Genomic DNA, 15,988 nt, shown 5'->3' with positions numbered 1-15,988 from the left:
ACATCATTCTGCGTAATTTGCCTGTATAACTACCTACCTGTCTCTCTATCCATCTATCCGTCTGTCTTTTCTAACAGTGTATCTACTTCTGTCTGATCAATCAACTCATTTATCTGTCTATTTATCAAGCTGTCTGTCTGTAGATACCAAGGCACCTTAATTCCGGAGAGGGTAACCACAAATAAATCGTCTTTATGGCCCCCTCTTCTCAACCATAAGGCTTCCCATCTCCATCTCAAACTTTTCTCATAAACTGTGTATCCCATCTCAGTTTCATCCATTTTTCCCATTCCCATCTCCCCTTCCATAATGAACACAATTCCGTCATAAGATCATAATAAGAGAGAATAACTGCAGTAGGCCAGTTGGCCCATGCTAGGCAGCTCCCAGAAGAGTACCGTACCGGTAACTTAACCCATAGAATGAGATAAGGATAGCAAAGAAGTCTCTCCCCCTCCCTCCAAACCCTCTAACCGATGCTGGCAGGAAAAAGTCCAAAGGAACTGCACGCAGTATAGTTTCTGGCGTGGACATTTTATATGAAAGTGTGAGAGGAGAAAGAGACCATCATAGTAGTTATAGTTTCTTCCATAGGGGAGTAAAGTGTAACTGAACTCGGTCTCCCCCTTGCTGTGATGGAGGATGCAGCTTGTTTTTGCATTACGCAGTTTGGTTAAGGAATGTACGAAAATCACGAAAGCTAAACTATGGGAATCATGGAAATCTAATATGTGTATGCATGTGTCTGTTTATGTATATATGTATGTATTTATGTGTTACATATGTACTAGAAACACACACACACACACACACACACACACACACACACACACACACACACACACACACACACACACACACACACACACACACACACACACACACACACACACACACACACACACACACCAACTAATTGCACCCTTCTTCTTTGCTATCCTTATCTCATTCTAGTAGTTCAGTTACTCTTCTAGGAGCTGCCTAGCATGGGCCAACCGGCCTACTGCAGTTATCCTCTCTTCTTATGTTCTTATTTCACTAACGAAGCCGTCACAGGTGCATGGCCAAAACACCTCAGACATCAGTGTGAACCTGTTGGCCAGGCAGTTAGTGTGAATAAGTTATTAGAGACTGACCTATAATCAGTAACGTGAAATCAGAAAATATAATCGCTGCAGCAAAATAGTAATAATAATAATAATAATAATAAAAACACTGGCAGGTGAGGTTGTTAGTGAGTGTGAGGGCAGAGATGGAGTGGGAGGAAGAGGCAGGCAGAGAACCAGAAGTGGAGATTAGAGCTGTAAATTGGCCGGGATGTGTGGGGCGGGCTAACAAGCAATGGGTCGGGGTGGAGAAAGCTGGGAAGGGTGTTTGACTTGCTGAAATAGCATGATAATGATGGTGCTGCTGATGATAGATAGGTAAGTAGATTGATCGATTGACGTATATAGATAGGTAGGTATAGATAGATATATAAAACAGCTTAACAGCTATATAGGTAATTAGGTATAGATAGATAGATCGGTAAAGGTAGAGAGAAGGGGTTATCTGATTCTAGAAAGAGGTGAGAGAAGAAAATGAAGGTGATAGGGGGAGGGAGAGAGGTGAGAGAAGAAAAGGAAGGAGGTGATAATGGGAGGGAAAGAGGTGAGAGGATTAGAGGGAGGGAAATTAAGGTGAGGTAGAAGGAGGCGAGGAGGGAGGGAGGGAAAAGGGGATGGAGAGAAGGGAGAAACAACCCTTTCAACTCGAAGACTTTATTATATTTTTGCTATATCTAGGCAGTTTTATTAAGCTTAGGAGAGACTTTTCGAACTGGAGGGGCTAGATACAGCCTTTATTGACCCCTGTACCAGGAGCGCTCCATCTTATTAAAAATATATATATATATATATATATATATATATATATATATATATATATATATATGGTAACACGGTAACACGAATACAAAGGAAGTCACCGTTGGTAACATTCCTAACCGAATGCAGGAGAGAGAGAGAGAGTGAGAGAGATAGAGTGGCAAGGGGGAGAGTGGGAGAATGACAAGGGGGAAGGAGGGAGGAGAGAGAGAGAGAGATAAAGGGGGAGAGAGGGAGGAAGGCCAGGAGGGAGGTAAATAGGGAGGGAGGGAAGTAAACAGGCTTTTGCCCTGTTTTCCTTCCCTCAGGCCCTTCACACCACAATAACACTACACCACGTGGTTTCACAGCACACCACTACAGCACACATCACAACACCATTACATCACCACCACCCGCTGTCACCACCATACACTATCCACCACCATATCACTCTGAACTCTACAATCACACTATCACATCACAACATACCGTCATACCACTTTCATATCACAAGACCGTTATGTCACATCACATCACAACATACTTCCATACCACAGTATCACATCACAACACCATTACATCACCACGTTACTACCACAGACTCAGCATCACCACCACCACAGTACCACACTTCACTATTACAGCACACAACCATACCAGACCACCACATCACCACACAGCACCTTCACGACGAACCTCCCTAAAACACACACACACACACACACACACACACACACACACACACACACACACACACACACACACACACGGTACCAGGTGAAGCCGTGTCGACCTACATAACGTGAGGAAGTGTTATGACCCGCCGATAAACACAATCTATGTCTTTGTTGTCCCCATTGTCACGGGTGATATCCACGTGTTATGGTGCTACCTGGGTGTTACAGTGATAGCAGGTGTTATGGTGATAGTCAAGTGTTGCGGTGTTACCTGTGTCTTACGGTGACAGCAGGTTACAGCAGTAGTGTGTTACGGTGCTTCACGGGTTTTGTGGTGTTACGGTGCTACTTGAGTTACGATGATAGGTGTTACGGCGATTCCCATGTGTGTATGTGTGTGCGTGTGTGTGTGTGTGTGTGTGTGTGTGTGTGTGTGTGTGTGTGTGTGTGTGTGTGTGTGTGCGTGCGTGCGTGTGCGCGCGCGCGCTAACTGTAGACATTTTAATTCACTTTCAACTGGAGGTAGACACAGCCTTCAATAACAATTTCAGTACGAGAGATATTTCCGAAGTTAACAGAGAGAGAGAGAGAGAGAGAAACTGAAGAACTATAACACGATCTGATCCGAGAAACTGAAGAGGTTAATCAAAGACGAACTGACCCACGAGGACAGCAAAGCCCTTGGGTCCTATTACTGTCAGATTTGGTGATTCCGTATCGCCTCTCCCTCAGCGACTTATTTTCTACTGATCAAAAGTTCGCCGACACTCCCCTGTGGGCTGTGGAGATGTATACCGGTATTTGAAATGAAAATGAAACAGCAAAAAAATTAACTATGAGAGGCACGGATACTCTCTGACGCTCGGGCAGGAATCAGAAAAGTAGAAGGCAGGATACTATACTGGTAGACTATTGCCAAGGAACTTTTGTGATAGTACATTACAGCACATTACGTTACATTTTTATTTTGCTCTTGTATATTACTGGTGGCAACTATGTTGCTATGATGAATTTATAAGTAGCATAGAAAGTTAAGGTGTAATCTCCAAATAAGTCGCTAAGGAAGAGGTGCCACCTTTTGTATACGATCCAGAGCTATGAATAACACGCTGGATAGTACTGAAGTGTAATGATGTGCTAAATAAATCGCTGATGAAAGTGTTACGGTCTCACCTTCTTTGCTGTCCTTATCTCGTTCTAGTAGTTCAGCTACTCTTGTAGGAGCTACCTAGCATGGGCCAACCGGCCTAGTGCAGTTATCCTCTCCTTATGTTCTTATGTACCAACACCACAGCAACCGCCATTCCTACCACAGCCACCATGACTACCCGCCACCACTTCTGTTTTTTAACCATTATTTCTACCACACGACTACCACAATATTGCTGTCATTACCAGCACCACATCTACCAGCATTCCTGCGAAATACTACCATTCATACTATAACTGCCACTATCCCTATCACAGCAACCACCATTCCCACCAAGTACCATCATTCCTAACACAACTACCTCCATTCCTACCACAGCTACCATCGTTTCACATATACCAGCATTCTTACCACCACAACTACCACTATTACTACCATATTTGTTACCCACACGCACACGGAAACCATACATGTGCGTATATTTGGAACACATACAAGTAACCCTATATGAGCATACTCTCATTGCACACAGTACTCGGCGTGTATACTCATACCTGGCATACACAAAATTTAGTATATGTAAGTATATTCAAAGAGAACCAACATATGTACAAATTTCAAACGTCTTATGTATATGAACTTACACACACACACACACACACACACACACACACACACACACACACACACACACACACACACACACGTAATCGTTATATGTATACACGCATACATACATTCAGAAGGTAACCGATTTTGTTCTCAGGCACACACACACACACACACACACACACACACACACACACACACGTAATCGTTATATACACGCATGCATACATTCAGAAAGTAACCGATTTTGTTCCCAGGCGCGCGCGCGCGCACACACACACACACACACACACACACACACACACACACACACACACACACACACACACGGGTAAGTGGTGTCAGGCCTAACTTGAAGTAGGTCACGAGGCAGACAGGCAGCAGGCAAGCAGGAAAGCAGCAGGCAGGCAAACAAACAAGCTGGTTGGCAGGCAGGCAGGTAAGCAGAGAGACGTGGCAAAAAGGCGGGTAGGCAGGCAGAGAAGCAGACACCAGGCAGACAGACAGCAGGCAAAGAAGAGTGGGCAGACAGACAGACAGCTGCAGTGAAAAGCGTAGGCAGGCTGGCAGCAAGCAGAGAAGAAAGTGGGCAGACAGACAGCAGGCAGTGAAAAGCGTAGGCAGGCAGACAGGACAGGAGGGAGGCAAGGTCGAAGAGAGAGAGAGAGAGAGAGAGAGAGAGAGAGAGAGAGAGAGAGAGAAGGGTAACAGGTTTGAACTGAAAGAGGAGGAAAGATAGAAGGAGTAACAGGTTTGAATAAGAGAGAGAGAGAGAGAGGGAGAGAGAGCAGACCACGCGGGAGGGCAGGATGAGGGGTGAGAAGGATGGAGAGAGACGGTCAGAAGGAGGGAGGGAGTGAAGTAGGGAACGTTAGGAGGAAAGGGGGCAAGGAGGGAGGGGGGGAAAGGGGAGGAAGAGGAGAAGAAACGTTTAAATACAGCCCCTATTTTCAAATCCACTTCCGCCAACCGTTCAGCGTTTCAAAAATATATAAATTTCTCTAAAGACAACATAAACCAAATAATTCCAAACATTTTAGGACTTTGTATTTTAATTTTGATCTGGAATTCATATTGACGGACAAGGAATAGGACTAGTAGAGGCATTTATAAAAATTCTTTTCATTTTTTTTTTTTTTTTTTTTAACGATCAACGAGTTTTCTTTGGAGGCGGTTAAATGTCGTTAAAAATTTACCATGTACTTGTGAATTTTTTTGGTATCTGTGTGAGTTAAGATAAACACACGGTATCATACGCAACGTAATCTCAAGCAAGGTCCTTGGAACCGTATTTGTAACCTTTCTTGAACTTGCAGTGAGTCGTTTATACATACATCTCCGTTCATGCATTTATCAGACACTTCGCAGGCAAACTATGGTGGATGTGTCAAAGGGAAAATACGAAAACGCAAAATTAGTCCTGATCATTAATCGTTCGGAAGACATATTTCGTGTAAGTGACTAAGACCCTTTATGAATACAGTCCCTGATCTCAAGAAGGTTTAAGAATAGGACTTCAGATTCCCGCCAATTCTGACCCACGTGTTGGGGAGACTAAGCGATGCCTAGTCGAAATATTTGAGGGCTTGTTCTCGTGTTTCGTTTTTCCTCTGTTTATTATCCATTACTGGTGTGTCTGTATTCGTACTTATGTTTGTGCTTAAGTCACATTTCGTAAATTCGATGAGAGGTGCTGGAATTAGAGAGTTGAAAATATTTGTGGGTTTGTTTTCCCATATATTTTCCTCTTACACATCCGTTTCTTTAATCATGTGTTGGACTTACGCCTCTTTCTTATTTAGCCACCCCAGTGCCATGGCGTTCGTCTTGTTATATTTCTGCCACCGGACGATTTTATTCAGCTTGAGAAAGAAAAACGAGGAAATATTGAGAAAAATGTGCTAGGGAATAAGAAGAAATATGTGGATAAGAATATAGGAATGGAAGTTACAATATACGCAGATAGAAAATGATGTTTCTCAGTGTAATATTGAACAATTGACGGGACTCATAATGAAAACAGATAATAGAACACTTTATTTGCTATCTTCCCCAACGATATTATTCCTTTACTACGCTATTTTCGTTTTTCTGTTTTTTCGTCGCCCGAATATAATACAAATGGCCAAAGGGAAGAGGATATGGAGAAAGCAAGAAAACAACTGATGAGGAAAGAAATGTGGAATTAAGGGTACTGGTGTTTTTTGCTATCTTATTTTATATAATTAGCATCCACTTGTCATACTGCTCTAAATTTATTATGGTATTTCTTTCTCATCTACCCATACATATGTAAAAATTTATGTCTGTCTGTCTTTCCATTGATTTATCTCACATTCGTAAATTAATGTAGAATGGGGGCAGTGGAAGAACGAACGAGGAAGAAAGAGGAAGAGAGAACTATGCGGTTGGGAGGAAGGTCAGCTTTTGAATTCTCCCGCCATACCTACCATCGTTCCAAAACCTCGCTAAGACGCATCATAACTCAAAAATCCACATATGTTCTCCAAATGAACGTATGTGGACCTCTAAAATAAAATACGAATTAATCTGTACTTATGCTAAAAGTGTAGGTAATAATATATGTTGAAATTTCTGTACAAGTTGGGTATATTAATGGGGAGATGCTTTAAGCCTGTCTATTGGTTTTAAAATTGCACAAGCCAGAAACGGACGCTGATTTCACATGCCTTCAAAAATATATGTAAAATGTTTGGTAGAATAAATACGCTTGTAAGGAAAATGATAAATATTTGAAATTTATGATGTTGCTTTACTTCCGTCTTGGCACGGGTAGAACCGTTACTGCCATGACGTAGCCTAACTTACACAGCCTACGTTGTGTACACACGCACACTGATTATATCGGTACACATAGCCTATACACACACATGCACACAAATGGATAAAGGTTGTAGGTAGATGGATTGATGGATGGACAGATACTTTACTTGGATGGATGGGATAGATGGGTGGATCGACTTAGATAGGCATATAGATGGGTGGATGGTGCACATAACCCATATACTGTGTGTGTGTGTGTGTGTGTGTGTGTGTGTGTGTGTGTGTGTGTGTATGTATATATATATAACTTTATTTATTTATTCATTTATACTCATCCTCTCATCTGAGCGACATACTGTACATTCATAAACATACACACACATACAGATGATAGAGTACATTCAGCAAGCACACAAATACATACCTAAACGTTACATCGTACGGATATAATTATACACACATGCACATTCTTAAATTCCCACATGAATACATTCGTAAGCACGGATACATATGTGTATGTCTATGTGCATGTATATATGTGTACAGGTACCTGTATGTATGTATGTGTGTGTGTACTGTATGTGTATGTAAGCATACACGAGGTGCTGAACGCAGCGTGCAAGAACACGCTGAAAACCTTAGAAGGGTGACCACTCCCAACCCTCCAACTATCGTCCAATTGCTTTAACGTCCTGTATTTCAAAAGTTTTCGAGTCAATTCTTAATAGAAAAATTTTAAGGCATCTTTCCTATCACAACCTTCTTTCCGATCGTCAGTATGGGTTCTGTCAGGGACGCTCCACTGGCGATCTTCTCACCTACCTTTCAGACTCCTGGTCATCCTCCTTTCGGGACTTTGGCGAAAGCTTTGCCATTGCACTTGACATCTCAAAGGCTTTCGATCGAGTCTGGCATAAATCTTTAATTTCCAAACTGCCCTCCTACGGTTTCTATCCTTCTATCTGTACCTTCATCGCTAGCTTCCTTTCTGGTCGTTCTATAGCTGCTGTCGTAGACGGCCATCGTTCTTCTCCTAGATCTATCAACAGTGGTGTTCCTCAGGGCTCTGTCCTATCACCAACTCTCTTCCTTTTATTCATCAATGATCTTCTAAGCTGTACATCTAACCCTATCCACTCATACGCTGATGACTCCACCCTTCACCTTTCCATTCGGTTCCCGCAACGCCCATCTCAACAGTTACTTCAAGAAACAAGGGATGAGGCTATGGCACACCTAATGTCTGACTTGGCTCATATCTCTGACTGGGGTAAAAATAATATGGTTGTCTTTAATGCTTCTAAGACTCAGTTCTTACACCTATCAACCCGACAAAATCTTCCACAGGTATACCCACTAATGTTTAATAATATTCAGATTAATCCTGCATCATCCTTGAACATGCTTGGGGTTTCATTTACTCGGGACTTATCTTGGAAAGATCATATCACATCTCTTGTAAAATCTGCTTCCAAGAGATTGGGTGTGCTAAGCCGACTCCGCTCTTTCTTTACCCCTGCACAATTGTTGACTCTATACAGGGGTTTTATCCGCCCCTGTGTGGAGTACAACTCTCATGTGTTGGGAGGCTCCCCACATACAGCTCTTCTCAATAGGGTGGAGTCAAAGGCTTTTCGTCTCATTAACTCTCCTTCTCTTACTGACTCCCTTCAACCTCTGTCTCTTCGCCGCACTGTTGCATCTTTATCTCTTTTCTATCGCTACTTTAATGGTCACTGCTCCTCTGAACTGTCTGCTTGCATTCCTCCACCTCTACGACGGGCGCGTAGCACCCGTCTGGCAGCAAACTCTCATCCCTTTTCTGTCCAACTCTCTAATGCAAGAGTTAACCGTTACTCCCAGTCTTTCATTCATGCAACAGGTCAGCTCTGGAACTGTCTCCCTCTGTCTGTATTTCCTCCTGCCTATGATCTCCAGTCTTTCAAACGCAGTGTGTCCAGGCATCTCAAAATGATCGGATCTTGAATTTGGCTCTCTATTGTATTTTGTTTTTCTCTTGGAGGGAACTGTTACTGCGGGCTCATGGCCTTTGGTTCCTTCTTCCTCGCATAAAAAAAAAAAAAAAAAATGACCGTTAAAATCAGTCCCCTACGCACGTTATCGGATTTTTAAAAATTCTTGAATGTTGGCAAACTTTGTGTATTATAAAATATGACACCTGAAGTAATGGTTGCCAGACACGCTATATTAGCACGCTTAGGCTTCTGTGACAACTAGCTGAATAAAATCGTCTGGCGTTATCTTGAATAATACTAGAGTTATCTTTATCATGAGAGAGAAGGGGGTCAGTGTGAGGGTAGTGTCATACAGTATGGTGTAGGGTCAATGTGAGGGTAGGATCATGCAGTGTGAGGGTGGGGTTGTGCAGTGTGAGGGGGGTGTCATGCAGTGTGACTAGTGAGGTCATGCTGTGTGAGGTTTGGGTCATGCTGTGTGAGGGTAGGGTCACGCAGTGTGAAGTTAGAATTATGCAGTGAGGATGGGACATGCCGTGTGAGGAGGGGGACATGTAGTTTCAGAAAGGGGGACATGCAGTGTGAAGTTGAGTAACGTGAGGATGGTCATGTAGTGTGAGGTGAGTATGTACTGTGTATGTGGGTCATGCAGTGTTAGAGTGGAGTATGTGAGTCATGTACAGTAGTGTGAGCTAAAATCATGAACTGTGAAGGTAAGGACATGCAGCGTGGAGTTGGGTCAAGCGGTGTGAGGGTGGAATAATGCAGTTGAGCCTTGATTCTTGTGGTGTAAAGATTATAAGCTACGGAAGTGAGTGCCACCACCAGACGATTTTCATTAGCTTAAGGAGAGACGTGGTTGTGAAGGGGTTAATAGAGACTGTCTATAACCCCACTTTTACAATACGTCATCCTGAAGTTAAAGAAAGCCGTCTGTTAGCTGGAAAAAAAAAATAATCGTATTGAAGTCGTAGAAAAAGCCTCAGAATTAGAAAGAACTCGTCTTTATCGATTGTTTTGCCTATTGTTTTGGCCTTTTAATAATTTTTGACTAGTTGCTCGGCCTTTTGAATCATTCAATTAATTGGGCGAAAATTTTAATTAGGATCAAATTTCCATCAACAATGAACGGCGCGGGTGTCAACAAACAAGATGGCCGCCTGCGTGACAAGTGAACAGCGACAAGCGATCGATATGACACCAAGAGCCAATTATATCAGGCTATTTGGGCAACATTGGAGGGAAATTGGGTAGGGGAATAAGGGAGAGGGGAGGAAAGGAGGGGAGAAGGAGAAGAGAAAGTAGAATGATGGGAGAGGAGCAATGGGAAAGTGAGACGGGACAAGGATGAGGGAGAATGAGAATGGGAGAAAGGAAGAAGTAAGATGACGAAGGAAGGGAAGGACGAATGAGGGAGAGGGACGAAGTATTAGGGAAAGGAAGAGAGAGAGGGGGGGGGAAGGGAGAAGAAAAAGGAGAATGGGACTCAGAATTATGAGTTAATTGTGAACGTGTCCATGTATGTGTGTGTGTGACCGTACAGTATATACGACTATGACCGACGTATAAATTATTGTGCTAATGACACAAAAGATAATACTAATCATCATCATCATCATCATCATCAGACACCACCGAGGCGTAGGCACAAGGAACCACACCGCCTAATCCCTTCCCCACCACGACACACCTGGGCTTCATTTGTCAGGAGAGCCCACCTCCTGCGTCTTTCTAATGTTTTCACAACGATTTCGCCTTTATCTTTTACTCTTACTACAACCAGGCGATTTTTTTCAGTTTAGAGGAGACTTTTAGAACTGGCAGGGTTAGAGACAGCTTTCACTATAGTCCCTTCACCTTAACGTGGCTAAGAATTTCGTCCTTTTGCAGCTTATTTCACGTTGCTTAGTGGCCGGGAAAATAAAAAAAACTGCCCCGCATTCCTTCCAGAGCACTTCTACCTGACTAGCATCACATTCTAGTGTTAATCTGTTGCTACAACTTGGCGTTCTTGATGGAAAGATTGCAGTTTTAGGTCAAGTTGTAGTGAAAGGAGTATCTGTATAACCTTCAGTAGAGGTTATTGTGTGTGCGTGCGTCTGTATGTAATTCATGTGTGTAGGTTTGTGCGTCATGTGCATATCAGTGTGTGTTTTGTCAGTCTGTAGCCTATCTGATGGCGTGGGCGTGTCAGCATGTATTCGTCAGTGTGTGCGTGTTTATGTATGTAGTGGCTAGACTGACCTTTGACCCAGACGCTTCTTTGTGACCCAGTGCTATGCTTAATGTCACGGGTCTCTCTCTCTCTCTCTCTCTCTCTCTCTCTCTCTCTCTCATTTTGCACTGCTGTTTATGTTAGTCTGTTATGCTGTGTTCTGTGTTATATTGGCCTCTGCCGCTCGGGTTGTTCTATGGTGTTCTATACTGCAATGATGGTGCTGTATGCCTGCTGTGATGTTCTGTACTTCTGCGATGTTGCTTTATGGCTCTGTGTTTTGTGCTGGTGTGATGTTGCTCTGTGCCTGTGATGCTGTAAACTGCTGTGATATGCCTCTGTGTCTCTGGTGTTTTGTGCTGCTGTGATGTTGCTCTGTGCCTGTGATGCTCCATACTGCTGTGATGTTCCTCTATGCTCTGGTGTTTTGTGCTGCTGTGATGTTCTGTCCCTATGCTACATGATGTTGCTTTATGCCTTTATGATGTGTATTGCTATGATGCTTCTATATTCTGCTTCTATGGTGTTGCTTTATGCTTCTGTGATGTTCTGTGCTATTGTAATGACCTGTGCTGCTGTGATGTTCTGTGCTACTGTGATGTTCTGTGCTGCTGTGATGTTCTGTGCTACTGTGATGTTCTGTGCTACTGTGATGTTCTGTGCTGCTGTGATGTTCTGTGCTACTATTGTGTTCTGTACTGTTGTGATGCGCTTTGCTGCTGTGCTCTGTTGCTAAGCTTTCAACCTGCCGACCTGCCTTGTTGCTATGGAAACGAGAACAGGTGAGGGAGGAAGGGAGAGAGGAGGGAAACTGAGAGGGAGGGGGGAAATAGAGAGGACGGAGGGAGGACAGTCGGGAGAGGGGGGGGGTAGAGGGAGAAGGGAGGAGTGAAAGGAAGAGAGAGCTTACAGAAGGAGAGTGGGAAACAGAAAGAGGGAGGAGCGGTAGGAACATTCGAAGAGGGTAACTGCAGTAGGCCGGTTGCCCCATGCTAGGCAGCTCCTAGAAGAGTAATTGAACTACTAGAATGAGATAAGGTTAGCAAAGAAGAAGACTCCCCCGCCCTCCAAACCATTCAGCCGAAGCCGATGGGAATAAGTCAGGAGGAACACTACGCAGTATAGAAAAACTGGCGTGGACATTTTAGAGGAAAGTGTGAAAGGAGAAAGAGAGACTATCATAGTGTAACCTGAAAAGGAAAAGAATAATTAGTTCTGGTTATGAGATTTTTTTAATACCCATTCCGTATGTCATATATTTACCTTGCCTATGCTTGAAACTCTCAGTGGAAGGGGGAGCAACTACATTAATAGGCAGCTTATTCCAATCGTCTGCTACAATATTGCCAGACCAATTTCTACTTATTTCCTTACTAAAAACAATTTTTCCAGTTTGAAACTATTACTTCTAGTTCTATCCTGTATGCTCACTCTAAGTACCTTGCTAATATCTCCCATATTTATTCTCTTCATCCACTTAAACACCGTAATTAAGTCTCCCCTTACTCCACGCCTTTGTAGTGAATGCAGATTTGGTCTTTTTAGTTTGTCATCATATGAGAAGTTCAGAACATCATGTATCATTTTTGTAATTCTTCTCTGTACATTTTCTGAGGAATTTATATCCATTCTATAGTACGGACACCAAAATTACGCGGCATAATCTATGTGTGGCCTTACTAATGCTATAGTTGCGGTATTACTTTGGATGTCTTTTTGCTCACGGTTCGCGAAATAAATCCTCGGAGAGAGAGAGAGAGAGAGAGAGAGGAGTGAAGGAAGAAAGGACTGATGAGGTAGGGAGGGATGGAGGGAACGTTGTGAGGGAGGGAAGGAGGGCGGACCGGCGGGTGGGGTATGGAGGGAGTGACCGCGTGGTGTGGGTCTAGACTGTTTGCGTTTTGGTTCTTTCGCCATGCTCGTATTCGGCTGCAGCTAAGTATGAACACATCAGTAAACAAAGCATGCATTTAATTTCTCTTACATTGAAGATCAGAGTCAAATATTAGCTTCAGTTTAATTGGGAATAAAATTTAGTAGTAAAAAATATTTGAGCCGAAAAGGGAGATGACCGAACTTACCAGTCAAGCAGTCCATTCCTCCCGCTTCCTCCTCCCTCCTTCCCTCCCTCCCTGTACGTCACTGCGCTCTGTCTTTCCTTCTTATCTTCATTTGTCTGTTTCTTCCCCTCACTGTTCTCCTCTTCCCTTTGTTTTCTCCTTTCCATCTCACCCTTACCTCCTTTTTCTCTTTGTTTCTCTGCCTTCACCCCTCCCTCTCTGCCTGCCTCATCCCTCGTTGCCTCCTTCCCTTCCTCTCTCTCTCTCTCTCTCTCTCTCTCTCTCTCTCAGAATCAGCATCTCTCAGAACTATTGACTATATGGGGAAAATGTAAATCATCATATTTCCCTGTATCCTTTGTATTTGTATTTTCCGTCCGCATGGTCTTTGTCTCACCCATCTCCTCCATTTAGTTCTGTAATGTCTGTATTTTTATATCTCGTCCTTTGTAACGATCATCTGTATGTCTGTCTTCCCACATTCTTTTTGAAACATTTACTAGTCCTTTGTATTTCTTCACATTTTCCTTTTTTTTTTTTTTATAGTTTGTAGTAATCATCTCTTCGCAGTTCCATTTTTCAGCTGTGTCGTTTTTGTAATACTCGTCTGCTTTGTACTTTCCAACTGTCGACGCTTGTAACACTCATCTCCTGTATTTCATTGGATTTTTCAGCTGCTCGGCCTTCGTAACACTGTTTCCTGAATTTATATCCTCCACGTGCTTGGCCTTTGTATGTGTTTGTAGCGACTTATGGTATTCTGGTTTATGTATTTTTGATCTTGATTTTTTTTTTTTCACATTACTTCCTATTGTATCCTTGTTATTATCCATCCACCATCACCATCAGTGTGATGAATTTAAGTACAGTATTTTGTTTTATGAAGTATTTTGCTTTGTAATAGTTTTCTGAGTTGTCATTTCTTGCTTTTGTAATTTTCTGAGTTTATGTAACCTCCCATGCAATCAAATGGAGTGGCTTTTAATTTACAGTCCACATTATGTAACCTGTTATGGACCCTTGTATAAATGCCCTGTAATTAACTGCTTGTGTATGCCCTCTTTATGTATCCAGTTATGTGAATAGTGTGTCGATGTGTGCCTGACGTATTTCACTGGACATGCTGTGGATAGTATGCTCTTTTGTCTGACCGTTTTCTGGATTCTGACTCACCCCATCCGTAGGTGGGAAAAAACTCATAATGGTGGTGGTGGTTGTGGTGGTGATGATGGTGGTGGTGGTTGTGGTGGTGATGATGGTGGTGGTGGTTGTGGTGGTGATGATGGTGGTGGTGGTTGTGGTGGTGATGATGGTGGTGGTGGTTGCGGTGGTGATGGTAGTGGTGTTGATAGTGATGATAACCCAGATAATGATGGTGGTGGTGATGATGATGGCTATGATAATGATGATGATGGTGATGAGTACAAAGGAAAGCAAACAGCAACAGACCAAATAGTCCTTTCAATACTATTTGTTATGGAGACTGATACGAAATTCTATGAGCTGAAGATAAGGTAGGGATGAGGATATATTTTTAACCATCATTTTGCTTCCTGGGTTTTTATCTCGTGCTTTTAAACTGCCCAAAAAAACTCGCCATGTATTTTGTCTGCTGAGTTGGGATTCGTATATCTTTTGTAATGCCTCTTTTCCTATGTATTTTTCTGTATTTATTTCCAGTACAGATTCCTCTCTTCATCTTTGCTATCCTCGTCTTAATCTAGTAGTTTAATCGCACTCTTGCTAGCCTACTGCAGTTACCTTTTCTTTTTATGTGCTTGTCTTCTTTGTTGCCTTGTTTAATCTTTCCGTGTGTGTCTTCGTGATGTATATTTTGTTAATCTATTTTGTATTTCTGTTGTATTTACAGTTTTCCTTAGTATTTCATGTTTATTTACATCGGGTTAAATTGGTATTGTGTTCCTATTTTCTTTCATATTCCAGTTCACTTCATTGTAATTTAGTCGATTTTAGTATTTTGTATTTACACGTTTCTTTTGTATCTTTCATATAGAAGTACTTGTACAAGTATACTATTCTTATTTTTTCCTTCGCTTACTCCTTTATCGATCTTTGTCCTTCGAGTCATGCTGTATTTCTTTTGTATTCACACATTTCCGTTGTATTTGTATCATATATAAAAGCTTTTGTTAGCTCACTATTCCAAGTTCTCGTGCATTCTCAGTATTTCTTTATATCTCTTCGTATCATTCATCTGTCATTGAATTCGTTATGTATTTCCACGTCTCTTTCGTATTTCTTTTCTATTTACACGTGTTTCCTTTGTAAGCCTGCGGTGCGCGGGAGTGAGGTACGGGCTGCATAAGGGCGAGAGTGGCGCGGTATATTATGGGACTCCCATCCTTGCCCACCCTACCCACGTGGTCACCTGTGCTGCCTCACATTAGCTTACAAAGGGTACAGACACGGAGGTTACAGGGAGTTGACAGCTTGGATGGTTCAGTATACAAATGTTACAAACGTAATCAGATGTTACAAATTATATTTGTTACAAAAGTAAAGACCACATGTTACAGCTAAGGATATTAGAAGAATTCGGTTACTGCAGGTGATGCTACAAGAAAACTCTCTGAAGGTAAAGTGAAGACGGTACAAGAGATAGAATTTGAAGAAGACTAGTTATATATCGGATATATGAGCTGGTTCAGA

This window comes from Coenobita brevimanus, chromosome 86 (genome assembly GCF_032717465.1).
Source record: "Coenobita brevimanus isolate Jiangsu-jjx chromosome 86, ASM3271746v2, whole genome shotgun sequence".
Taxonomy (NCBI): domain Eukaryota; kingdom Metazoa; phylum Arthropoda; class Malacostraca; order Decapoda; family Coenobitidae; genus Coenobita; species Coenobita brevimanus.
Note: the sequence above shows the minus strand (reverse complement) of the source record.